General features: G+C 43.8%; 23 non-coding genes across 23 annotated transcripts; all 23 read left to right on the forward strand.

Moving 5' to 3' along the window:
* The first annotated feature begins 456 nt into the window (after positions 1-456).
* TRNAL-UAG (transfer RNA leucine (anticodon UAG)) lies at positions 457-539 on the forward strand. Its single transcript has one exon. It is a non-coding gene; the product is annotated as a tRNA-Leu (tRNA).
* Positions 540-2,551: 2,012 nt separating this feature from the next.
* On the forward strand, positions 2,552-2,634 carry TRNAL-UAG (transfer RNA leucine (anticodon UAG)). The gene has a single exon. It is a non-coding gene; the product is annotated as a tRNA-Leu (tRNA).
* Positions 2,635-3,266: 632 nt separating this feature from the next.
* TRNAL-UAG (transfer RNA leucine (anticodon UAG)) lies at positions 3,267-3,349 on the forward strand. The gene has a single exon. It is a non-coding gene; the product is annotated as a tRNA-Leu (tRNA).
* Positions 3,350-3,538: 189 nt separating this feature from the next.
* On the forward strand, positions 3,539-3,621 carry TRNAL-AAG (transfer RNA leucine (anticodon AAG)). The gene has a single exon. It is a non-coding gene; the product is annotated as a tRNA-Leu (tRNA).
* Positions 3,622-4,647: 1,026 nt separating this feature from the next.
* On the forward strand, positions 4,648-4,730 carry TRNAL-UAG (transfer RNA leucine (anticodon UAG)). The gene has a single exon. It is a non-coding gene; the product is annotated as a tRNA-Leu (tRNA).
* Positions 4,731-5,362: 632 nt separating this feature from the next.
* TRNAL-CAG (transfer RNA leucine (anticodon CAG)) lies at positions 5,363-5,445 on the forward strand. Its single transcript has one exon. It is a non-coding gene; the product is annotated as a tRNA-Leu (tRNA).
* A 189-nt stretch (positions 5,446-5,634) lies between these two features.
* On the forward strand, positions 5,635-5,717 carry TRNAL-AAG (transfer RNA leucine (anticodon AAG)). The gene has a single exon. It is a non-coding gene; the product is annotated as a tRNA-Leu (tRNA).
* A 5,243-nt stretch (positions 5,718-10,960) lies between these two features.
* TRNAL-UAG (transfer RNA leucine (anticodon UAG)) lies at positions 10,961-11,043 on the forward strand. The gene has a single exon. It is a non-coding gene; the product is annotated as a tRNA-Leu (tRNA).
* Positions 11,044-13,057: 2,014 nt separating this feature from the next.
* On the forward strand, positions 13,058-13,140 carry TRNAL-UAG (transfer RNA leucine (anticodon UAG)). Its single transcript has one exon. It is a non-coding gene; the product is annotated as a tRNA-Leu (tRNA).
* Positions 13,141-13,772: 632 nt separating this feature from the next.
* TRNAL-CAG (transfer RNA leucine (anticodon CAG)) lies at positions 13,773-13,855 on the forward strand. The gene has a single exon. It is a non-coding gene; the product is annotated as a tRNA-Leu (tRNA).
* A 189-nt stretch (positions 13,856-14,044) lies between these two features.
* TRNAL-AAG (transfer RNA leucine (anticodon AAG)) lies at positions 14,045-14,127 on the forward strand. Its single transcript has one exon. It is a non-coding gene; the product is annotated as a tRNA-Leu (tRNA).
* A 1,026-nt stretch (positions 14,128-15,153) lies between these two features.
* On the forward strand, positions 15,154-15,236 carry TRNAL-UAG (transfer RNA leucine (anticodon UAG)). Its single transcript has one exon. It is a non-coding gene; the product is annotated as a tRNA-Leu (tRNA).
* A 632-nt stretch (positions 15,237-15,868) lies between these two features.
* On the forward strand, positions 15,869-15,951 carry TRNAL-CAG (transfer RNA leucine (anticodon CAG)). Its single transcript has one exon. It is a non-coding gene; the product is annotated as a tRNA-Leu (tRNA).
* Positions 15,952-16,140: 189 nt separating this feature from the next.
* On the forward strand, positions 16,141-16,223 carry TRNAL-UAG (transfer RNA leucine (anticodon UAG)). Its single transcript has one exon. It is a non-coding gene; the product is annotated as a tRNA-Leu (tRNA).
* A 3,121-nt stretch (positions 16,224-19,344) lies between these two features.
* On the forward strand, positions 19,345-19,427 carry TRNAL-UAG (transfer RNA leucine (anticodon UAG)). The gene has a single exon. It is a non-coding gene; the product is annotated as a tRNA-Leu (tRNA).
* A 632-nt stretch (positions 19,428-20,059) lies between these two features.
* TRNAL-CAG (transfer RNA leucine (anticodon CAG)) lies at positions 20,060-20,142 on the forward strand. The gene has a single exon. It is a non-coding gene; the product is annotated as a tRNA-Leu (tRNA).
* A 189-nt stretch (positions 20,143-20,331) lies between these two features.
* TRNAL-AAG (transfer RNA leucine (anticodon AAG)) lies at positions 20,332-20,414 on the forward strand. The gene has a single exon. It is a non-coding gene; the product is annotated as a tRNA-Leu (tRNA).
* A 1,026-nt stretch (positions 20,415-21,440) lies between these two features.
* TRNAL-UAG (transfer RNA leucine (anticodon UAG)) lies at positions 21,441-21,523 on the forward strand. The gene has a single exon. It is a non-coding gene; the product is annotated as a tRNA-Leu (tRNA).
* Positions 21,524-22,155: 632 nt separating this feature from the next.
* On the forward strand, positions 22,156-22,238 carry TRNAL-CAG (transfer RNA leucine (anticodon CAG)). The gene has a single exon. It is a non-coding gene; the product is annotated as a tRNA-Leu (tRNA).
* A 189-nt stretch (positions 22,239-22,427) lies between these two features.
* Positions 22,428-22,510, forward strand: TRNAL-AAG (transfer RNA leucine (anticodon AAG)). Its single transcript has one exon. It is a non-coding gene; the product is annotated as a tRNA-Leu (tRNA).
* Positions 22,511-23,536: 1,026 nt separating this feature from the next.
* TRNAL-UAG (transfer RNA leucine (anticodon UAG)) lies at positions 23,537-23,619 on the forward strand. The gene has a single exon. It is a non-coding gene; the product is annotated as a tRNA-Leu (tRNA).
* A 632-nt stretch (positions 23,620-24,251) lies between these two features.
* Positions 24,252-24,334, forward strand: TRNAL-CAG (transfer RNA leucine (anticodon CAG)). The gene has a single exon. It is a non-coding gene; the product is annotated as a tRNA-Leu (tRNA).
* A 189-nt stretch (positions 24,335-24,523) lies between these two features.
* TRNAL-AAG (transfer RNA leucine (anticodon AAG)) lies at positions 24,524-24,606 on the forward strand. Its single transcript has one exon. It is a non-coding gene; the product is annotated as a tRNA-Leu (tRNA).
* The last annotated feature ends 558 nt before the right edge of the window (positions 24,607-25,164 follow it).

Consider the following 25,164-nt stretch of genomic DNA (forward strand, 5'->3'; position numbering starts at 1 on the left):
CCAGGGGCTAGAGAGCAAAAGAATGGATGTGCTCAGACGTTCCTTGCTAGGGACAGTTGATCTGAAACAAGGCCTGCTCTCTTGTTTCCAGCAAGGATCTAGAAATTCTGCATGAATGTGCAAGGCACATTGCCAGCATAACTTTGCATAAGATGCCCCACCTTCTGCCTTCCTACTTCCTGAGCAGTAGTTGTTTGTGTATAGAGAGAAAGGTCGCAGGCAAGGTAATTTTGTGAGTAGGATACAGAACCCTAAATAGCTGGTGAGAGGTATAAGTTATTCTAAAAGCATAAAAACAGTACACCTGTGAAATGAAATGCTTTCATATGTGATCTTCTGTGTTTATTGTCCTGTGCAAAAAGTTGCACCTTGTGTTTGAAGGTTGAAATTATTTCAAGCTTGCATGGACGCAGAAATTTCAGAGTGACTTTTATACATTTCTCAGGACTCTTCACTGTCCGGATGGCCGAGTGGTCTAAGGCGATGTGTTTAGGCCGCAGTCTCCTCTGGAGGCGTGGGTTCGAATCCCACGTCTGACATGACTTTTGGAGATATAATCTTCTTCATCAGGATAACATCTGATGGAAGTTGCATCTGTTCGTCTTCACCTGGGACGTTATTCCGTCCTCGTCTAGTCAAGAGAGCTTGGGTTTCTCATATATTTCTGTTGTACAAAGTCTTGCTGATAAAGTGCAATCCTTACCAAATGAGCTTAGGACCCATGTAAGAGCTCATCTAGAAGAGTCATGCTCTTGTATTCCCTGGCCAGACAGGCCATGCAAATTTGGAAGAATGTCAAGCACCTGGTAGACAGCTGTACTCCAGCACACTTACAGCAATGTCCTCAGGGCTGTGATCAGGGGCTGCTTAGATTTGCGTATTCCACCCTATGTTGTGACATTGAGCTCCCTTGTTGAATTTGCTTTAGTCAGCCAAGATGTGGCTGTTGACTCAATTTCAAAGCAGCTTTGGGCCGTTCAAGTGGCTGGTGAATAGCACTTTCTCTTTGTACCCTTTAAAGGTCTAAAGAGTTCTTCATAGGTACTGCTCTGTATGGATTGTTCAAAGATCTGTTGGAAATGCTTATAATGGGATAAATAAATTGAGGGCATGCCTTTTCGGTACCAAACTTGCATGGCTGTCTGGCTTGTGGAAGGTGCTGCAAATCCAAGTCAGGATGCCGAGTGGTCTAAGGCGCTGCGTTCAGGTCGCAGTCTCTTCTGGAGGCGTGGGTTCAAATCCCACTTCTGACAAACCTGTGTTTAATCTTCTTTTTTTTTGAGGGAGAAAATCAGATCATTTCCCTCACATGGGCTTATATGGTTGTCTTTTTGGAAAAGTGCAGTGAGTTTTTTTCTTGCTATATCCACTTATGGCCTAAGATGTGTGTTTTTTTTGTTCACACTATCTTTCTCACTATGTAGATGGACAAGCAACATGTGGTCAGGATGGCCGAGTGGTCTAAGGAGCTGCATTAAGGCCGCAGTCTCTGCTGGAGGCGTGGGTTCGAATCCCACTTCTGACAAAACTTTAAGTCCATTTTGTCTCTGCGTTCCTTCAGAATCTCAGCTAAAAATTGGCAGTGCATATAATATCTGAATAAGTACCAAACTTCAGTTTCAACTGCAAATGAATTTGCCCAATTCTGTCTTCAAGCTCTTATAATATTCTTCTAGCACTAGTGGTGTTTTATGTGTTTTTCGGGGGGTGCCTAAAAAATCCCTTTTATTGAAGAAATGGCTTACATTCAGTCTTGTGATATTTTTGGTTTCCAATAAGTAGATTTTTAATTTTATGTAACCTCATTTTCTAATGATCCATTCAAGAGATGTTTCCACTATGAAATGAAGAGCAAGGGGAAAGAGCACAAATGATAGAGCGAGTGAGTGAGATGGGGTGTTGAGGAAGGAGAGAATGAAACAAAGACAGAGTGAGTGAACGGCAGGTAGGCATAGAAGAGTAGACTAGAAGTGAAAGTGACTTGCTTTTCCCTGCTCTTGACCTCCCACCCATCTCAAACCAATCACAAACATACCTTCTATGCAACGTTGGTATGCAGAACTTCACTCCTCAGCCAGTGAGGGTGAGTCCCAAGCCAGGGGCTAGAGAGCAAAAGAATGGATGTGCTCAGACGTTCCTTGCTAGGGACAGTTGATCTGAAACAAGGCCTGCTCTCTTGTTTCCAGCAAGGATCTAGAAATTCTGCATGAATGTGCAAGGCACATTGCCAGCATAAATTTGCATAAACTGCCCCACCTTCTGCCTTCCTACTTCCTGAGCAGTAGTTGTTTGTGTATAGAGAGAAAGGTCGCAGGCAAGGTAATTTTGTGAGTAGGATACAGAACCCTAAATAGCTGGTGAGAGGTATAAGTTATTCTAAAAGCATAAAAACAGTACACCTGTGAAATGAAATGCTTTCATATGTGATCTTCTGTGTTTATTGTCCTGTGCAAAAAGTTGCACCTTGTGTTTGAAGGTTGAAATTATTTCAAGCTTGCATGGACGCAGAAATTTCTGAGTGACTTTTATACATTTCTTAGGACTCTCCACTGTCAGGATGGCCGAGTGGTCTAAGGCGCTGTGTTTAGGCCGCAGTCTCCTCTGGAGGCGTGGGTTCGAATCCCACTTCTGACATGACTTTTGGAGATATAATCTTCTTCATCAGGATAACATCTGATGGAAGTTGCATCTGTTCGTCTTCACCTGGGACGTTATTCCGTCCTCGTCTAGTCAAGAGAGCTTGGGTTTCTCATATATTTCTGTTGTACAAAGTCTTGCTGATAAAGTGCAATCCTTACCAAATGAGCTTATGACCCATGTAAGAGCTCATCTAGAAGAGTCATTCTCTTGTATTCCCTGGCCAGACAGGCCATACAAATTTGGAAGAATGCCAAGCACCTGGTAGACAGCTGGACTCCAGCACACTTACAGCAATTTCCTCAGGGCAGTGATCAGGGGCTGCTTAGATTTGCGAATTCCACCCTATGTTGTGACATTGAGATCCCTTGTTGAATTTGCTTTAGTCAGCCAAGATGTGGCTATTGACTCAATTTCAAAGCAGCTTTGGGCCGTTCAAGTGGCTGGTGAATAGCACTTTCTCTTTGTACTCATTAAAGGTCTAAAGAGTTCTTCATAGGTACTGCTCTGTTTGGATTGTTCAAAGATCTGTTGGAAATGCTTATAATGGGATAAATAAATTGAGGGCATGCCTTTTCGGTTCCCCACTTGCATGGCTGTCTGGCTTGTGGAAGGTGCTGCAAATGCAAGTCAGGATGGCCGAGTGGTCTAAGGTGCTGGGTTTAGGTCGCAGTCTCTTCTGGAGGCGTGGGTTCAAATCCCACTTCTGACAAACCTGTGTTTAATCTTCTATTTTCTTGAGGGAGAAAATCAGATCATTTCCCTCACATGGGCTTATATAGTTGTCTTTTTGGAAAAGTGCAGTGAGTTTTTTTCTTGCTATAGCCACTCATGGCCTAAGATGTGTGTTTTTTTTGTTCACACTATCTTTCTCACTATGTAGATGAACAAGCAGCATGTGGTCAGGATGGCCGAGTGGTCTAAGGCGCTGCGTTAAGGCCGCAGTCTCTCCTGGAGGCGTGGGTTCGAATCCCACTTCTGACAAAACTTTAAGTCCATTTTGTCTCTGCGTTCCTTCAGAATCTCAGCTAAAAATTGGCAGTGCATATCATTTCTGAATAAGTACCAAACTTCAGTTTCAACTGCAAATGAATTTGCCCAATTCTGTCTTCAAGCTCGTATAATATTCTTCTAGCACTAGTGGTGTTTTATGTGTTTTTTGGGGGGTGCCTAAAAAATCCCTTTTATTGAAGAAATGGCTTACATTCAGTCTTGTGATATTTTTGGTTTCCAATAAGTAGATTTTTATTTTTATGTAACCTCATTTTCTAATGATCCATTCAAGAGATGTTTCCACTATGAAATGAAGAGCAAGGGGAAAGAGCACAAATGATAGAGCCAGTGAGTGAGATGGGGTGTTGAGGAAGGAGAGAATGAAACAAAGGCAGAGTGAGTGAACGGCAGGTAGTCACAGAAGAGGAGACTAGAAGTGAAGGTGACTTGCTTTACCCTGCTCTTGACCTCCCACCCATCTCAAACCAATCACAAACATACCTTCTATGCAACGTTGGTATGCAGAACTTCACTCCTCAGCCAGTGAGGGTGAGTCCCAAGCCAGGGACTAGAGAGCAAAAGAGTGGATGTGCTCAGACGTTGCTGGCTAGGGACAGTTGATCTGAAACAAGGCCTGCTCTCTTGTTTCCAGCAAGGATCTAGAAATTCTGCATGAATCTGCAAGGCACATTGACAGCATAAATTTGCATAAACTGCCCCACCTTCTGCCTTCCTACTTCCTGAGCAGTAGTTGTTTGTGTATAAAGAGAGAGGTCGCAGGCAAGGTAATTTTGTGAGTAGGATACAGAACCCTAAATAGCTGGTGAGAGGTATAAGTTATTCTAAAAGCATAAAAACAGTACACCTGTGAAATGAAATGCTTTCATATGTGATCTTCTGTGTTTATTGTCCTGTGCAAAAAGTTGCACCTTGTGTTTGAAGGTTGAAATTATTTCAAGCTTGCATGGACGCAGAAATTTCTGAGTGACTTTTATACATTTCTAAGGATTCTCCACTGTCAGGATGGCCGAGTGGTCTAAGGCGCTGTGTTTAGGCCGCAGTCTCCTCTGGAGGCGTGGGTTCGAATCCCACTTCTGACATGACTTTTGGAGATATAATCTTCTTCATCAGGATAACATCTGATGGAAGTTGCATCTGTTCGTCTTCACCTGGGACGTTATTCCGTCCTCGTCTAGTCAAGAGAGCTTGGGTTTCTCATATATTTCTGTTGTACAAAGTCTTGCTGATAAAGTGCAATCCTTACCAAATGAGCTTAGGACCCATGTAAGAGCTCATCTAGAAGAGTCATGCTCTTGTATTCCCTGGCCAGACAGGCCATGCAAATTTGGAAGAATGCCAAGCACCTGGTAGACAGCTGTACTCCAGCACACTTATAGCAATGTCCTCAGGGCTGTGATCAGGGGCTGCTTAGATTTGCGTATTCCACCCTATGTTGTGACATTGAGCTCCCTTGTTGAATTTGCTTTAGTCAGCCAAGATGTGGCTGTTGACTCAATTTCAAAGCAGCTTTGCGCCGTTCAAGTAGCTGTTGAATAGCACTTTCTCTTTGTACGCTTTAAAGGTCTAAAGAGTTCTTCATAGGTACTGCTCTGTGTGGATTGTTCAAAGATCTGTTGGAAATGCTTATAATGGGATAAATAAATTGAGGGCATGCCTTTTCGGTACCAAACTTGCATGGCTGTCTGGCTTGTGGAAGGTGCTGCAAATGCAAGTCAGGATGGCCGAATGGTCTAAGGCGCTGCGTTCAGGTTGCAGTCTCTTCTGGAGGCGTGGGTTCAAATCCCACTTCTGACAAACCTGTGTTTAATCTTCTTTTTTCTTGAGGGAGAAAATCAGATCATTTCCCTCACATGGGCTTATATGGTTGTCTTTTTGGAAAAGTGCAGTGAGTTTTTTTCTTGCTATAGCCACTTATGGCCTAAGATGTGTGTTTTTTTTGTTCACACTATCTTTCTCACTATGTAGATGGACAAGCAACATGTGGTCAGGATGGCCGAGTGGTCTAAGGTGCTGTGTTAAGGCCGCAGTCTCTCCTGGAGGCGTGGGTTCGAATCCCACTTCTGACAAAACTTTAAGTCAATTTTGTCACTGCGTTCCTTCAGAATCTCAGCTAAAAATTGGCAGTGCATATAATATCTGAATAAGTACCAAACTTCAGTTTCAACTGCAAATGAATTTGCCCAATTCTGTCTTCAAGCTCGTATAATATTCTTCTAGCACTAGTGGTGTTTTATGTGTTTTTTGGGGGGTGCCTAAAATATCCCTTTTATTGAAGAAATGGCTTACATTCAGTCTTGTGATATTTTTGGTTTCCAATAAGTAGATTTTTAATTTTATGTAACCTCATTTTCTAATGATCCATTCAAGAGATGTTTCCACTATGAAATGAAGAGCAAGGGGAAAGAGCACAAATGATAGAGCCAGTGAGTGAGATGGGGTGTTGAGGAAGGAGAGAATGAAACAAAGACAGAGTGAGTGAACGGCAGGTAGGCATAGAAGAGGAGACTAGAAGTGAAGGTGACTTGCTTTTCCCTGCTCTTGACCTCCCACCCATCTCAAACCAATCACAAACATACCTTCTATGCAACGTTGGTATGCAGAACTTCACTCCTCAGCCAGTGAGGGTGAGTCCCAAGCCAGGGGCTAGAGAGCAAAAGAATGGAATGGAATGGAGATTAAATCGTCACAGGGGTCCCGATCTCCACTTCTTCACCGGTGCAGCCGAGCACAGCACTCTCGCCGGCTGGGCAAAGCGGAACCGCCATCTTGGGGGGAGGCAGGGTAGCGCTCCAGCTCCTGGACGCCTCCCGCCCTCCCTCACTACTTAAGGAGTGTTAGTAATTGTGGAAACTGACTACTAGTTTTCCCCTGAGGCGGAAGCCGGGGGCATTTTGCTTTCTCTGCTAACTACTAAAATCGAACCTGTATGATTGTGTGCTCAGAAATTGTTTGTGTGGTGACTTATGACCTGTATGCAGTCACGCTGACCGGCATTTTAAACATTGTAATTATTTTAATTGTGGCTCTTTTAAAAATCGGTTACTGACCGCCTGCATGTTTGGACGAGATTAAATCGTCACAGGGGTCCCGATCTCCACTTCTTCACCGGTGCAGCCGAGCACAGCACTCTCGCCGGCTGGGCAAAGCGGAACCGCCATCTTGGGGGGAGGCAGGGTAGCGCTCCAGCTCCTGGACGCCTCCCGCCCTCCCTCACTACTTAAGGAGTGTTAGTAATTGTGGAAACTGACTACTAGTTTTCCCCTGAGGCGGAAGCCGGGGGCATTTTGCTTTCTCTGCTAACTACTAAAATCGAACCTGTATGATTGTGTGCTCAGAAATTGTTTGTGTGGTGACTTATGACCTGTATGCAGTCACGCTGACCGGCATTTTAAACATTGTAATTATTTTAATTGTGGCTCTTTTAAAAATCGGTTACTGACCGCCTGCATGTTTGGACGAGATTAAATCGTCACAGGGGTCCCGATCTCCACTTCTTCACCGGTGCAGCCGAGCACAGCGCTCTCGCCGGCTGGGCAAAGCGGAACCGCCATCTTGGGGGGAGGCAGGGTAGCGCTCCAGCTCCTGGACGCCTCCCACCCTCCTCCCACTCCCTTTACGCTATGGATATAAAAAAATGACTTTCCCGTCCGCGCAGCGGGCGGGCGCAGCGGGCGCGCCTAAGGCAAGCCTGTCTGCGCCCGTCCGCGCCGGACCCGCGCTCAGCGCCAGTCCCCCTGCCTCTCATACCTGCATGATCACCTGGTCTTCGGAGCAACTTACATTATTACGCCGTAACACTTGTAACCCGCACAAACACTGTAACCCCCAAACTTTGGACAATTGTTCTTATTCTTGCCCAGGGTGTAATCTTTTTATTCCCGCTTGCACTACACGCTGTTTACCATCCAACAGTGGTACTCACTGCTCATCCTCGCCTACCATTCATGCCGGCCTAATTAACTGCCGGTCTCTTCCTGCACATGCATCTGACATTTGGCTTCTACTAGATACAAACAAGTGGGATATTTTATTTCTCACTGAAACATGGCTTAAAGACTCGTCCATGCCAGATATTAACTTGGCCATTCCCTCCGGCTTCCGTTTGATAGGCATTAATCGTGACGGTCCTAAACCTGGAGGGGGTCTGGCGATCATTGCTAAATCTCATTTTACTCTGAGCTCGACTCAAATTATTAACCTCGGTTTGATCGAGGCCATGTATTTTGTAATTAAGGACGCTGCCCGCATTATCTTTGCTGGTATCCTTGTATATAACCCTCCCCCCGTTACTGCCTGTTCTCTCAGTGCCCTTGTGCACTCAATTGCGGACTTTTCCCTTAAACACTCGCACTTCACAGTGCTGGGAGATTTTAATCTTCACATAGATAATCCTTCCTGTGCTCAAGCCTCTTCAATTCTGGAAACCTTACAAGGACTGACCTTGTCCCAACTAGTTAAAGGCCCTACGCACAAAGCCGGTCACGCATTAGATTTGATTTTTTCAAATCATCCTTGCATAACGGTTTTTCCATCTTTCCCTCTTACCTGGTCTGACCACTTTTTTATCCCCTTTCATATTGACAGACCTCCCCTTCCCCCTACCTCTTCCCTTAGCAGAGATAGTGGTCGTAAATGGGCTAAGGTGACCTGTGATGCCATTGAGTCTCAATTTCAGTTCCATTTTAATCAGACGGTGGATCTGGATACGGAAACGGCAAGATACAACTCTGTCCTTACCTCAGTACTTGATTCCATTGCTCCTCTTGCTCCCCTGGCATCCGCCAGATCTCGTCCCTCGGCTCCCTGGTTTACCCCCCTCCTTCGCGAGGAAAAAAGCAAATGTAAAAGGCTAGAACGCATTTGGCGTCAGAAATATGATCCAGAGGCTAAACTGGCCTATAAATCTGCTTTAAATAAATTTCAAATGCTCAAACGTTCTTCGATGAGATCATATTTCTCTAACCGTATTCAACAGGCACAGAATTCATCAAAAACTCTTTTCTCAATTGTGAAAGATTTTGTTACTCCTCAGGCCATAAAAACTCAATGCAGCCCTACCCAAGATCTTTGCAACGGTCTCTCTGATTTTTTTCAGGATAAAATTGCTAAACTTGCTTCTTCATTTGTCTCAGCCATGCCCAACCCAATTTCAGACTCCTCTCCCCTTGTGCAAAGTTCCTTCAACTCCTTTAATGAATTATCATTTGAGTCTGCTTTATCTCTTCTTCAGCAAGTCAAGTCTGGCTCACCTTTAGACCCTGTTCCTGCTAAAATAATGGGCAATCTTGCCCCTGTTTTAGTTAATCCCCTTCTTTCCATTTGGAACGCCTCCCTGACCCAGGGTCTTTTTCCTTCAGCATGGAAACAAGCTAGGCTGCTTCCCATTCGTAAAAAACCCAACGCTGATTCTTCCCTGTTCTGCAGCTACCGACCCATTTCGCTTCTGCCTAAGCCAGCTAAGATATTGGAGAAAGTTGTTCAGAAACAAATGGCCCAATTCTTGGAAACAAATAAACTGCTTCACGATTCCCAATCTGGGTTTCGAACCGGCTACAGCACCGAGACAGCGTTGCTGGAAGTCTCAGAGACAATTAGGGAATCGGTGGATAGGGGTGAGGAGGCCATGTTGGTTCTCCTCGACCTATCCGCCGCATTCAACACGGTTTCCCATGTCATTCTTACATCCAGACTCCAACAGCTGGGGATTGAGGGCACTGTTTTAGCATGGATCAAATCCTTTTTATCCGGACGGACCCAAAGGGTACTGCTGCATCCTTACCAATCTGAAGATAAACCCCTCCTGTGTGGCGTACCCCAGGGCTCAGCTTTGAGCCCTTTATTGTTTAATGTTTACCTGGCCCCTCTTGCCAAGGTAGTTGAGTCTTTCGGAGTCAGGGTGGTCTCGTATGCTGATGATACTCAGCTTGTTTTTTCATTTAGAGACCATTCTGACTCCCTCTTTTCCAACTTTCGAAACTGCCTTGGCAATATCTGCACTTGGATGGCTGCTAACCATCTTGCCCTTAACACTGAAAAAACAGAGGTCCTTTTTTTCAGCCAGAAAACTGCTCCCCCTTCTACCCTCTGGTGGCCTGCCATTCTGGACCCTCCTCCTGTACCAGTGCATTCAGCCCGCAACCTGGGCTTTATATTTGACAATACCTTGTCCGGAAAAATCCAGGTTAATAAAGTGGCGGCTGCTTGCTTTAATAAACTGCGCATGATCAGGAAGATTTTTCCCTATCTCCCCCAATCTTCCCGTAAAACAGTGGTTCAGGGACTTATTACGTCTCATCTTGATTATGCCAACAGCCTCTATGCCGGTGCCCCCCAATATCTCATTGATCGACTTCAGATTATACAAAATGCGGCTGCAAGGCTGATTGGCAACATCCCTCCACGCAACTCGGTCAGAGCCTATCGAGAGGAGCTTCATTGGCTCCCAATTGCCCGCCGCATTGATTTTAAGGTTCTGACCCTTGCCTTTAGGGCAATCAATGGCATTGGCCCCTGCTATTTGAGCAAAAGGCTTAATATAGCTTCTTCAGTTAGGCATCTGAGATCTAATAGTCTATGCCTGATGACGGTTCCTCGCTTCAGACTCACGCGTACTGGTGGTAGAACCTTTACCGTTCTGTCCGCTAAGCTTTGGAACAGTCTTCCCTTGGATCTCAGGTTTTCTGAATCAGAACAAGTCTTTCGCCGTAAACTGAAAACTTGGCTGTTTTCTAAGCACTAGTCTACAAAGCTTCTGTACACTTCCAGATTTTTTATGAACTTGGTACTCCCCTCTGTGATAATCAAGTAGTCTTAGCGCCGGGACACCCCCTCTGGAGGTAGCCGTGCGCTCTATAAAATTCTAAATAAATAAATAAATGGATGTGCTCAGACGTTCCTTGCTAGGGACAGTTGATCTGAAACAAGGCCTGCTCTCTTGTTTCCAGCAAGGATCTAGAAATTCTGCATGAATGTGCAAGGCACATTGCCAGCATAAATTTGCATAAACTGCCCCACCTTCTGCCTTCCTACTTCCTGAGCAGTAGTTGTTTGTGTATAGAGAGAAAGGTCGCAGGCAAGGTAATTTTGTGAGTAGGATACAGAACCCTAAATAGCTGGTGAGAGGTATAAGTTATTCTAAAAGCATAAAAACAGTACACCTGTGAAATGAAATGCTTTCATATGTGATCTTCTGTGTTTATTGTCCTGTGCAAAAAGTTGCACCTTGTGTTTGAAGGTTGAAATTATTTCAAGCTTGCATGGACGCAGAAATTTCAGAGTGACTTTTATACATTTCTTGGGACTCTTCACTGTCAGGATGGCCTAGTGGTCTAAGGCGCTGTGTTTAGGCCGCAGTCTCCTCTGGAGTCGTGGGTTCGAATCCCACTTCTGACATGACTTTTGGAGATATAATCTTCTTCATCAGGATAACATCTGATGGAAGTCGCTTCTGTTCGTCTTCACCTGGGACGTTATTCTGTCCTCGTCTAGTCAAGAGAGCTTGGGTTTCTCATATATTTCGGTTGTACAAAGTCTTGCTGATAAAGTGCAATCCTTACCAAATGAGCTTAGGACCCATGTAAGAGCTCATCTAGAAGAGTCATTCTCTTGTATTCCCTGGCCAGACAGGCCATACAAATTTGGAAGAATGCCAAGCACCTGGTAGACAGCTGGACTCCAGCACACTTACAGCAATTTCCTCAGGGCAGTGATCAGGGGCTGCTTAGATTTGCGAATTCCACCCTATGTTGTGACATTGAGATCCCTTGTTGAATTTGCTTTAGTCAGCCAAGATGTGGCTGTTGACTCAATTTCAAAGCAGCTTTGGGCCGTTCAAGTGGCTGGTGAATAGCACTTTCTCTTTGTACGCTTTAAAGGTCTAAAGAGTTCTTCATAGGTACTGCTCTGTATGGATTGTTCGAAGATCTGTTGGAAATGCTTATAATGGGATAAATAAATTGAGGGCATGCCTTTTCGGTACCAAACTTGCATGGCTGTCTGGCTTGTGGAAGGTGCTGCAAATCCAAGTCAGGATGCCGAGTGGTCTAAGGCGCTGCGTTCAGGTCGCAGTCTCTTCTGGAGGCGTGGGTTCAAATCCCACTTCTGACAAACCTGTGTTTAATCTTCTTTTTTATTGAGGGAGAAAATCAGATCATTTCCCTCACATGGGCTTATATGGTTGTCTTTTTGGAAAAGTGCAGTGAGTTTTTTTCTTGCTATATCCACTTATGGCCTAAGATGTGTGTTTTTTTTGTTCACACTATCTTTCTCACTATGTAGATGGACAAGCAACATGTGGTCAGGATGGCCGAGTGGTCTAAGGAGCTGCATTAAGGCCACAGTCTCTGCTGGAGGCGTGGGTTCGAATCCCACTTCTGACAAAATTTTAAGTCCATTTTGTCTCTGCGTTCCTTCAGAATCTCAGCTAAAAATTGGCAGTGCATATAATATCTGAATAAGTACCAAACTTCAGTTTCAACTGCAAATGAATTTGCCCAATTCTGTCTTCAAGCTCGTATAATATTCTTCTAGCACTAGTGGTGTTTTATGTGTTTTTTGGGGGGTGCCTAAAAAATCCCTTTTATTGAAGAAATGGCTTACATTCAGTCTTGTGATATTTTTGGTTTCCAATAAGTAGATTTTTAATTTTATGTAACCTCATTTTCTAATGATCCATTCAAGAGATGTTTCCACTATGAAATGAAGAGCAAGGGGAAAGAGCACAAATGATAGAGAGCCAGTGAGTGAGATGGGGTGTTGAGGAAGGAGAGAATGAAACAAAGACAGAGTGAGTGAACGGCAGGTAGGCATAGAAGAGGAGACTAGAAGTGAAGGTGACTTGCTTTTCCCTGCTCTTGACCTCCCACCCATCTCAAACCAATCACAAACATACCTTCTATGCAACGTTGGTATGCAGAACTTCACTCCTCAGCCAGTGAGGGTGAGTCCCAAGCCAGGGGCTAGAGAGCAAAAGAATGGATGTGCTCAGACGTTCCTTGCTAGGGACAGTTGATCTGAAACAAGGCCTGCTCTCTTGTTTCCAGCAAGGATCTAGAAATTCTGCATGAATGTGCAAGGCACATTGCCAGCATAAATTTGCATAAACTGCCCCACCTTCTGCCTTCCTACTTCCTGAGCAGTAGTTGTTTGTGTATAGAGAGAAAGGTCGCAGGCAAGGTAATTTTGTGAGTAGGATACAGAACCCTAAATAGCTGGTGAGAGGTATAAGTTATTCTAAAAGCATAAAAACAGTACACCTGTGAAATGAAATGCTTTCATATGTGATCTTCTGTGTTTATTGTCCTGTGCAAAAAGTTGCACCTTGTGTTTGAAGGTTGAAATTATTTCAAGCTTGCATGGACGCAGAAATTTCAGAGTGACTTTTATACATTTCTTAGGACTCTTCACTGTCAGGATGGCCGAGTGGTCTAAGGCGCTGTGTTTAGGCTGCAGTCTCCTCTGGAAGCGTGGGTTCGAATCCCACTTCTGACATGACTTTTGGAGATATAATCTTCTTCATCAGGATAACATCTGCTGGAAGTTGCTTCTGTTCGTCTTCACCTGGGACGTTATTCTGTCCTCGTCTAGTCAAGAGAGCTTGGGTTTCTCATATATTTCTGTTGTACAAAGTCTTGCTGATAAAGTGCAATCCTTACCAAATGAGCTTAGGACCCATGAAAGAGCTCATCTAGAAGAGTCATTCTCTTGTATTCCCTGGCCAGACAGGCCATACAAATTTGGAAGAATGCCAAGCACCTGGTAGACAGCTGGACTCCAGCACACTTACAGCAATTTCCTCAGGGCAGTGATCAGGGGCTGCTTAGATTTGCGAATTCCACCCTATGTTGTGACATTGAGATCCCTTGTTGAATTTGCTTTAGTCAGCCAAGATGTGGCTGTTGACTCAATTTCAAAGCAGCTTTGGGCCGTTCAAGTGGCTGGTGAATAGCACTTTCTCTTTGTACGCTTTAAAGGTCTAAAGAGTTCTTCATAGGTACTGCTCTGTATGGATTGTTCGAAGATCTGTTGGAAATGCTTATAATGGGATAAATAAATTGAGGGCATGCCTTTTCGGTACCCCACTTACATGGCTGTCTGGCTTGTGGAAGGTGCTGCAAATGCAAGTCAGGATGGCCGAGTGGTCTAAGGCGCTGCGTTCAGGTCGCAGTCTCTTCTGGAGGCGTGGGTTCAAATCCCACTTCTGACAAACCTGTGTTTAATCTTCTATTTTCTTGAGGGAGAAAATCAGATCATTTCCCTCACATGGGCTTATATGGTTGTCTTTTTGGAAAAGTGCAGTGAGTTTTTTTCTTGCTATAGCCACTCATGGCCTAAGATGTGTGTTTTTTTTGTTCACACTATCTTTCTCACTATGTAGATGAACAAGCAACATGTGGTCAGGATGGCCGAGTGGTCTAAGGCGCTGCGTTAAGGCTGCAGTCTCTCCTGGAGGCGTGGGTTCGAATCCCACTTCTGACAAAACTTTAAGTCCATTTTGTCTCTGCGTTCCTTCAGAATCTCAGCTAAAAATTGGCAGTGCATATCATTTCTGAATAAGTACCAAACTTCAATTTCAACTGCAAATGAATTTGCCCAATTCTGTCTTCAAGCTCGTATAATATTCTTCTAGCACTAGTGGTGTTTTATGTGTTTTTTGGGGGGTGCCTAAAAAATCCCTTTTATTGAAGAAATGGCTTACATTCAGTCTTGTGATATTTTTGGTTTCCAATAAGTAGATTTTTATTTTTATGTAACCTCATTTTCTAATGATCCATTCAAGAGATGTTTCCACTATGAAATGAAGAGCAAGTGGAAAGAGCACAAATGATAGAGCCAGTGAGTGAGATGGGGTGTTGAGGAAGGAGAGAATGAAACAAAGACAGAGTGAGTGAACGGCAGGTAGGCATAGAAGAGGAGACTAGAAGTGAAGGTGACTTGCTTTTCCCTGCTCTTGACCTCCCACCCATCTCAAACCAATCACAAACATACCTTCTATGCAACGTTGGTATGCAGAACTTCACTCCTCAGCCAGTGAGGGTGAGTCCCAAGCCAGGGGCTAGAGAGCAAAGGAATGGATGTGCTCAGACGTTCCTTGCTAGGGACAGTTGATCTGAAACAAGGCCTGCTCTCTTGTTTCCAGCAAGGATCTAGAAATTCTGCATGAATCTGCAAGGCACATTGACAGCATAAATTTGCATAAACTGCCCCACCTTCTGCCTTCCTACTTCCTGAGCAGTAGTTGTTTGTGTATAAAGAGAGAGGTCGCAGGCAAGGTAATTTTGTGAGTAGGATACAGAACCCTAAATAGCTGGTGAGAGGTATGAGTTATTCTAAAAGCATAAAAACAGTACACCTGTGAAATGAAATGCTTTCATATGTGATCTTCTGTGTTTATTGTCCTGTGCAAAAAGTTGCACCTTGTGTTTGAAGGTTGAAATTATTTCAAGCTTGCATGGACGCAGAAATTTCTGAGTGACTTTTATACATTTCTTAGGACTCTCCACTGTCAGGATGGCCGAGTAGTCTAAGGCGCTGTGTTTAGGCCGCAGTCTCCTCTGGAGGCATGGGTTCGAATCCCACTTCTGACATGACTTTTGGAGATATAATCTTCTTCATCAGGATAACATCTGATGGAAGTTGCATCTGTTCGTCTTCACCTGGGACGTTATTCCGTCCTCATCTAGTCAAGAGAGCTTGGGTTTCTCATATATTTCTGTTGTACAAAGTCTTGCTGATAAAGTGCAATCCTTACCAAATGAGCTTAGGACCCATGTAAGAGCTCATCTAGAAGAGTCATGCTCTTGTATTCCCTGGCCAGACAGGCCATGCAAATTTGGAAGAATGCCAAGCACCTGGTAGACAGCTGTACTCCAGCACACTTACAGCAATGTCCTCAGGGCTGTGATCAGGGGCTGCTTAGATTTGCGTATTCCACCCTATGTTGTGACATTGAGCTCCCTTGTTGAATTTGCTTTAGTCAGCCAAGATGTGGCTGTTGACTCAATTTCAAAGCAGCTTTGGGCCGTTCAAGTGGCTGGTGAATAGCACTTTCTCTTTGTACGCTTTAAAGGTCTAAAGAGTTCTTCATAGGTACTGCTCTGTATGGATTGTTCAAAGATCTGTTGGAAATGCTTATAATGGGATAAATAAATTGAGGGCATGCCTTTTCGGTACCAAACTTGCATGGCTGTCTGGCTTGTGGAAGGTGCTGCAAATGCAAGTCAGGATGGCCGAGTGGTCTAAGGCGCTGCGTTCAGGTCGCAGTCTCTTCTGGAGGCGTGGGTTCAAATCCCACTTCTGACAAACCTGTGTTTAATCTTCTTTTTTCTTGAGGGAGAAAATCAGATCATTTCCCTCACATGGGCTTATATGGTTGTCTTTTTGGAAAAGTGCAGTGAGTTTTTTTCTTGCTATAGCCACTTATGGCCTAAGATGTGTGTTTTTTTTGTTCACACTATCTTTCTCACTATGTAGATGGACAAGCAACATGTGGTCAGGATGGCCGAGTGGTCTAAGGCGCTGCGTTTAGGCCGCAGTCTCTCCTGGAGGCGTGGGTTCGAATCCCACTTCTGACAAAACTTTAAGTCCATTTTGTCACTGCGTTCCTTCAGAATCTCAGCTAAAAATTGGCAGTGCATATAATATCTGAATAAGTACCAAACTTCAGTTTCAACTGCAAATGAATTTGCCCAATTCTGTCTTCAAGCTCGTATAATATTCTTCTAGCACTAGTGGTGTTTTATGTGTTTTTTGGGGGGTGCCTAAAAAATCCCTTTTATTGAAGAAATGGCTTACATTCAGTCTTGTGATATTTTTGGTTTCCAATAAGTAGATTTTTAATTTTATGTAACCTCATTTTCTAATGATCCATTCAAGAGATGTTTCCACTATGAAATGAAGAGCAAGGGGAAAGAGCACAAATGATAGAGCCAGTGAGTGAGATGGGGTGTTGAGGAAGGAGAGAATGAAACAAAGACAGAGTGAGTGAACGGCAGGTAGGCATAGAAGAGGAGACTAGAAGTGAAGGTGACTTGCTTTTCCCTGCTCTTGACCTCCCACCCATCTCAAACCAATCACAAACATACCTTCTATGCAACGTTGGTATGCAGAACTTCACTCCTCAGCCAGTGAGGGTGAGTCCCAAGCCAGGGGCTAGAGAGCAAAAGAATGGATGTGCTCAGACGTTCCTTGCTAGGGACAGTTGATCTGAAACAAGGCCTGCTCTCTTGTTTCCAGCAAGGATCTAGAAATTCTGCATGAATGTGCAAGGCACATTGCCAGCATAAATTTGCATAAACTGCCCCACCTTCTGCCTTCCTACTTCCTGAGCAGTAGTTGTTTGTGTATAGAGAGAAAGGTCGCAGGCAAGGTAATTTTGTGAGTAGGATACAGAACCCTAAATAGCTGGTGAGAGGTATAAGTTATTCTAAAAGCATAAAAACAGTACACCTGTGAAATGAAATGCTTTCATATGTGATCTTCTGTGTTTATTGTCCTGTGCAAAAAGTTGCACCTTGTGTTTGAAGGTTGAAATTATTTCAAGCTTGCATGGACGCAGAAATTTCAGAGTGACTTTTATACATTTCTTAGGACTCTTCACTGTCAGGATGGCCAAGTGGTCCAAGGCGCTGTGTTTAGGCCGCAGTCTCCTCTGGTGGCGTGGGTTCGAATCCCACTTCTGAAATGACTTTTGGAGATATAATCTTCTTCATCAGGATAACATCTGATGGAAGTTGCTTCTGTTCGTCTTCACCTGGGACGTTATTCTGTCCTCGTCTAGTCAAGAGAGCTTGGGTTTCTCATATATTTCTGTTGTACAAAGTCTTGCTGATATAGTGCAATCCTTACCAAATGATCTTATGACCCATGTAAGAGCTCATCTAGAAGAGTCATTCTCTTGTATTCCCTGGCCAGACAGGCCATACAAATTTGGAAGAATGCCAAGCACCTGGTAGACAGCTGGACTCCAGCACACTTACAGCAATTTCCTCAGGGCAGTGATCAGGGGCTGCTTAGATTTGCGAATTCCACCCTATGTTGTGACATTGAGATCCCTTGTTGAATTTGCTTTAGTCAGCCAAGATGTGGCTGTTGACTCAATTTCAAAGCAGCTTTGGGCCGTTCAAGTGGCTGGTGAATAGCACTTTCTCTTTGTACGCTTTAAAGGTCTAAAGAGTTCTTCATAGGTACTGCTCTGTATGGATTGTTCGAAGATCTGTTGGAAATGCTTATAATGGGATAAATAAATTGAGGGCATGCCTTTTCGGTACCAAACTTGCATGGCTGTCTGGCTTGTGGAAGGTGCTGCAAATGCAAGTCAGGATGCCGAGTGGTGTAAGGCGCTGCGTTCAGGTCGCAGTCTCTTCTGGAAGCGTGGGTTCAAATCCCACTTCTGACAAACCTGTGTTTAATCTTCTTTTTTATTGAGGGAGAAAATCAGATCATTTCCCTCACATGGGCTTATATGGTTGTCTTTTTGGAAAAGTGCAGTGAGTTTTTTTCTTGCTATATCCACTTATGGCCTAAGATGTGTGTTTTTTTTGTTCACACTATCTTTCTCACTATGTAGATGGACAAGCAACATGTGGTCAGGATGGCCGAGTGGTCTAAGGAGCTGCATTAAGGCCGCAGTCTCTCCTGGAGGCGTGGGTTTGAATCCCACTTCTGACAAAACTTTAAGTCCATTTTGTCTCTGCGTTCCTTCAGAATCTCAGCTAAAAATTGGCAGTGCATATAATATCTGAATAAGTACCAAACTTCAGTTTCAACTGCAAATGAATTTGCCCAATTCTGTCTTCAAGCTCTTATAATATTCTTCTAGCACTAGTGGTGTTTTATGTGTTTTTCAGGGGGTGCCTAAAAAATCCCTTTTATTGAAGAAATGGCTTACATTCAGTCTTGTGATATTTTTGGTTTCCAATAAGTAGATTTTTAATTTTATGTAACCTCATTTTCTAATGATCCATTCAAGAGATGTTTCCACTATGAAATGAAGAGAAAGGGGAAAGAGCACAAATGATAGAGCGAGTGAGTGAGATGGGGTGTTGAGGAAGGAGAGAATGAAACAAAGACAGAGTGAGTGAACGGCAGGTAGGCATAGAAGAGGAGACTAGAAGTGAAAGTGACTTGCTTTTCCCTGCTCTTGACCTCCCACCCATCTCAAACCAATCACAAACATACCTTCTATGCAACGTTGGTATGCAGAACTTCACTCCTCAGCCAGTGAGGGTGAGTCCCAAGCCAGGGGCTAGAGAGCAAAAGAATGGATGTGCTCAGACGTTCCTTGCTAGGGACAGTTGATCTGAAACAAGGCCTGCTCTCTTGTTTCCAGCAAGGATCTAGAAATTCTGCATGAATGTGCAAGGCACATTGCCAACATAAATTTGCATAAACTGCCCCACCTTCGGCCTTCCTACTTCCTGAGCAGTAGTTGTTTGTGTATAGAGAGAAAGGTCGCAGGCAAGGTAATTTTGTGAGTAGGATACAGAACCCTAAATAGCTGGTGAGAGGTATAAGTTATTCTAAAAGCATAAAAACAGTACACCTGTGAAATGAAATGCTTTCATATGTGATCTTCTGTGTTTATTGTCCTGTGCAAAAAGTTGCACCTTGTGTTTGAAGGTTGAAATTATTTCAAGCTTGCATGGACGCAGAAATTTCAGAGTGACTTTTATACATTTCTTAGGACTCTTCACTGTCAGGATGGCCGAGTGGTCTAAGGCGCTGTGTTTAGGCCGCAGTCTCCTCTGGTGGCGTGGGTTCGAATCCCACTTCTGAAATGACTTTTGGAGATATAATCTTCTTCATCAGGATAACATCTGATGGAAGTTGCTTCTGTTCGTCTTCACCTGGGACGTTATTCTGTCCTCGTCTAGTCAAGAGAGCTTGGGTTTCTCATATATTTCTGTTGTACAAAGTCTTGCTGATAAAGTGCAATCCTTACCAAATGATCTTATGACCCATGTAAGAGCTCATCTAGAAGAGTCATTCTCTTGTATTCCCTGGCCAGACAGGCCATACAAATTTGGAAGAATGCCAAGCACCTGGTAGACAGCTGGACTCCAGCACACTTACAGCAATTTCCTCAGGGCAGTGATCAGGGGCTGCTTAGATTTGCGAATTCCACCCTATGTTGTGACATTGAGATCCCTTGTTGAATTTGCTTTAGTCAGCCAAGATGTGGCTATTGACTCAATTTCAAAGCAGCTTTGGGCCGTTCAAGTGGCTGGTGAATAGCACTTTCTCTTTGTACTCATTAAAGGTCTAAAGAGTTCTTCATAGGTACTGCTCTGTATGGATTGTTCAAAGATCTGTTGGAAATGCTTATAATGGGATAAATAAATTGAGGGCATGCCTTTTCGGTACCCCACTTACATGGCTGTCTGGCTTGTGGAAGGTGCTGCAAATGCAAGTCAGGATGGCCGAGTGGTCTAAGGCGCTGCGTTCAGGTCGCAGTCTCTTCTGGAGGCGTGGGTTCAAATCCCACTTCTGACAAACCTGTGTTTAATCTTCTATTTTCTTGAGGGAGAAAATCAGATCATTTCCCTCACATGGGCTTATATGGTTGTCTTTTTGGAAAAGTGCAGTGAGTTTTTTTCTTGCTATAGCCACTCATGGCCTAAGATGTGTGTTTTTTTTGTTCACACTATCTTTCTCACTATGTAGATGAACAAGCATCATGTGGTCAGGATGGCCGAGTGGTCTAAGGCGCTGCGTTAAGGCCGCAGTCTCTCCTGGAGGTGTGGGTTCGAATCCCACTTCTGACAAAACTTTAAGTCCATTTTGTCTCTGCGTTCCTTCAGAATCTCAGCTAAAAATTGGCAGTGCATATCATTTCTGAATAAGTACCAAACTTCAATTTCAACTGCAAATGAATTTGCCCAATTCTGTCTTCAAGCTCGTATAATATTCTTCTAGCACTAGTGGTGTTTTATGTGTTTTTTGGGGGGTGCCTAAAAAATCCCTTTTATTGAAGAAATGGCTTACATTCAGTCTTGTGATATTTTTGGTTTCCAATAAGTAGATTTTTATTTTTATGTAACCTCATTTTCTAATGATCCATTCAAGAGATGTTTCCACTATGAAATGAAGAGCAAGGGGAAAGAGCACAAATGATAGAGCCAGTGAGTGAGATGGGGTGTTGAGGAAGGAGAGAATGAAACAAAGACAGAGTGAGTGAACGGCAGGTAGGCATAGAAGAGGAGACTAGAAGTGAAGGTGACTTGCTTTTCCCTGCTCTTGACCTCCCACCCATCTCAAACCAATCACAAACATACCTTCTATGCAACGTTGGTATGCAGAACTTCACTCCTCAGCCAGTGAGGGTGAGTCCCAAGCCAGGGGCTAGAGAGCAAAAGAATGGATGTGCTCAGACGTTCCTTGCTAGGGACAGTTGATCTGAAACAAGGCCTGCTCTCTTGTTTCCAGCAAGGATCTAGAAATTCTGCATGAATCTGCAAGGCACATTGACAGCATAAATTTGCATAAACTGCCCCACCTTCTGCCTTCCTACTTCCTGAGCAGTAGTTGTTTGTGTATAAAGAGAGAGGTCGCAGGCAAGGTAATTTTGTGAGTAGGATACAGAACCCTAAATAGCTGGTGAGAGGTATGAGTTATTCTAAAAGCATAAAAACAGTACACCTGTGAAATGAAATGCTTTCATATGTGATCTTCTGTGTTTATTGTCCTGTGCAAAAAGTTGCACCTTGTGTTTGAAGGTTGAAATTATTTCAAGCTTGCATGGACGCAGAAATTTCTGAGTGACTTTTATACATTTCTTAGGACTCTCCACTGTCAGGATGGCCGAGTGGTCTAAGGCGCTGTGTTTAGGCCGCGGTCTCCTCTGGAGGCGTGGGTTCGAATCCCACTTCTGACATGACTTTTGGAGATATAATCTTCTTCATCAGGATAACATCTGATGGAAGTTGCATCTGTTCGTCTTCACCTGGGACGTTATTCCGTCCTCGTCTAGTCAAGAGAGCTTGGGTTTCTCATATATTTCTGTTGTACAAAGTCTTGCTGATAAAGTGCAATCCTTACCAAATGAGCTTAGGACCCATGTAAGAGCTCATCTAGAAGAGTCATGCTCTTGTATTCCCTGGCCAGACAGGCCATGCAAATTTGGAAGAATGCCAAGCACCTGGTAGACAGCTGTACTCCAGCACACTTACAGCAATGTCCTCAGGGCTGTGATCAGGGGCTGCTTAGATTTGCGTATTCCACCCTATGTTGTGACATTGAGCTCCCTTGTTGAATTTGCTTTAGTCAGCCAAGATGTGGCTGTTGACTCAATTTCAAAGCAGCTTTGGGCCGTTCAAGTGGCTGGTGAATAGCACTTTCTCTTTGTACGCTTTAAAGGTCTAAAGAGTTCTTCATAGGTACTGCTCTGTATGGATTGTTCAAAGATCTGTTGGAAATGCTTATAATGGGATAAATAAATTGAGGGCATGCCTTTTCGGTACCAAACTTGCATGGCTGTCTGGCTTGTGGAAGGTGCTGCAAATGCAAGTCAGGATGGCCGAGTGGTCTAAGGCGCTGCGTTCAGGTCGCAGTCTCTTCTGGAGGCGTGGGTTCAAATCCCAATTCTGACAAACCTGTGTTTAATCTTCTTTTTTCTTGAGGGAGAAAATCAGATCATTTCCCTCACATGGGCTTATATGGTTGTCTTTTTGGAAAAGTGCAGTGAGTTTTTTTCTTGCTATAGTCACTTATGGCCTAAGATGTGTGTTTTTTTTGTTCACACTATCTTTCTCACTATGTAGATGGACAAGCAACATGTGGTCAGGATGGCCGAGTGGTCTAAGGCGCTGCGTTAAGGCCGCAGCCTCTCCTGGAGGCGTGGTTTCGAATCCCACTTCTGACAAAACTTTAAGTCCATTTTGTCTCTGCGTTCCTTCAGAATCTCAGCTAAAAATTGACAGTGCATATAATATCTGAATAAGTACCAAACTTCAGTTTCAACTGCAAATGAATTTGCCCAATTCTGTCTTCAAGCTCGTATAATATTCTTCTAGCACTAGTGGTGTTTTATGTGTTTTTTGGGGGGTGCCTAAAAAATCCCTTTTATTGAAGAAATGGCTTACATTCAGTCTTGTGATATTTTTGGTTTCCAATAAGTAGATTTTTATTTTTATGTAACCTCATTTTCTAATGATCCATTCAAGAGATGTTTCCACTATGAAATGAAGAGCAAGGGGAAAGAGCACAAATGATAGAGCCAGTGAGTGAGATGGGGTGTTGAGGAAGGAGAGAATGAAACAAAGACAGAGTGAGTGAACGGCAGGTAGGCATAGAAGAGGAGACTAGAAGTGAAGGTGACTTGCTTTTCCCTGCTCTTGACCTCCCACCCATCTCAAACCAATCACAAACATACCTTCTATGCAACGTTGGTATGCAGAACTTCACTCCTCAGCCAGTGAGGGTGAGTCCCAAGCCAGGGGCTAGAGAGCAAAAGAATGGATGTGCTCAGACGTTCATTGCTAGGGACAGTTGATCTGAAACAAGGCCTGCTCTCTTGTTTCCAGCAAGGATCTAGAAATTCTGCATGAATCTGCAAGGCACATTGACAGCATAAATTTGCATAAACTGCCCCACCTTCTGCCTTCCTACTTCCTGAGCAGTAGTTGTTTGTGTATAAAGAGAGAGGTCGCAGGCAAGGTAATTTTGTGAGTAGGATACAGAACCCTAAATAGCTGGTGAGAGGTATGAGTTATTCTAAAAGCATAAAAACAGTACACCTGTGAAATGAAATGCTTTCATATGTGATCTTCTGTGTTTATTGTCCTGTGCAAAAAGTTGCACCTTGTGTTTGAAGGTTGAAATTATTTCAAGCTTGCATGGACGCAGAAATTTCTGAGTGACTTTTATACATTTCTTAGGACTCTCCACTGTCAGGATGGCTGAGTGGTCTAAGGCGCTGTGTTTAGGCCGCAGTCTCCTCTGGAGGCGTGGGTTCGAATCCCACTTCTGACATGACTTTTGGAGATATAATCTTCTTCATCAGGATAACATCTGATGGAAGTTGCATCTGTTCGTCTTCACCTGGGACGTTATTCCGTCCTCGTCTAGTCAAGAGAGCTTGGGTTTCTCATATATTTCTGTTGTACAAAGTCTTGCTGATAAAGTGCAATCCTTACCAAATGAGCTTAGGACCCATGTAAGAGCTCATCTAGAAGAGTCATGCTCTTGTATTCCCTGGCCAGACAGGCCATGCAAATTTGGAAGAATGCCAAGCACCTGGTAGACAGCTGTACTCCAGCACACTTACAGCAATGTCCTCAGGGCTGTGATCAGGGGCTGCTTAGATTTGCGTATTCCACCCTATGTTGTGACATTGAGCTCCCTTGTTGAATTTGCTTTAGTCAGCCAAGATGTGGCTGTTGACTCAATTTCAAAGCAGCTTTGGGCCGTTCAAGTGGCTGGTGAATAGCACTTTCTCTTTGTACGCTTTAAAGGTCTAAAGAGTTCTTCATAGGTACTGCTCTGTATGGATTGTTCAAAGATCTGTTGGAAATGCTTATAATGGGATAAATAAATTGAGGGCATGCCTTTTCGGTACCAAACTTGCATGGCTGTCTGGCTTGTGGAAGGTGCTGCAAATGCAAGTCAGGATGGCCGAGTGGTCTAAGGCGCTGCGTTCAGGTCGCAGTCTCTTCTGGAGGCGTGGGTTCAAATCCCACTTCTGACAAACCTGTGTTTAATCTTCTATTTTCTTGAGGGAGAAAATCAGATCATTTCCCTCACATGGGCTTATATGGTTGTCTTTTTGGAAAAGTGCAGTGAGTTTTTTTCTTGCTATAGCCACTTATGGCCTAAGATGTGTGTTTTTTTTGTTCACACTATCTTTCTCACTATGTAGATGGACAAGTAACATGTGGTCAGGATGGCCGAGTGGTCTAAGGCGCTGCGTTAAGGCCGCAGCCTCTCCTGGAGGCGTGGTTTCGAATCCCACTTCTGACAAAACTTTAAGTCCATTTTGTCTCTGCGTTCCTTCAGAATCTCAGCTAAAAATTGACAGTGCATATAATATCTGAATAAGTACCAAACTTCAGTTTCAACTGCAAATGAATTTGCCCAATTCTGTCTTCAAGCTCGTATAATATTCTTCTAGCACTAGTGGTGTTTTATGTGTTTTTTGGGGGGTGCCTAAAAAATCCCTTTTATTGAAGAAATGGCTTACATTCAGTCTTGTGATATTTTTGGTTTCCAATAAGTAGATTTTTAATTTTATGTAACCTCATTTTCTAATGATCCATTCAAGAGATGTTTCCACTATGAAATGAAGAGCAAGGGGAAAGAGCACAAATGATAGAGCCAGTGAGTGAGATGGGGTGTTGAGGAAGGAGAGAATGAAACAAAGACAGAGTGAGTGAACGGCAGGTAGGCATAGAAGAGGAGACTAGAAGGGAAGGTGACTTGCTTTTCCCTGCTCTTGACCTCCCACCCATCTCAAACCAATCACAAACATACCTTCTATTCAACGTTGGTATGCAGAACTTCACTCCTCAGCCAGTGAGG

This window comes from Lissotriton helveticus, chromosome 8 (assembly GCF_964261635.1).
Source record: "Lissotriton helveticus chromosome 8, aLisHel1.1, whole genome shotgun sequence".
NCBI lineage: Eukaryota > Metazoa > Chordata > Amphibia > Caudata > Salamandridae > Lissotriton > Lissotriton helveticus.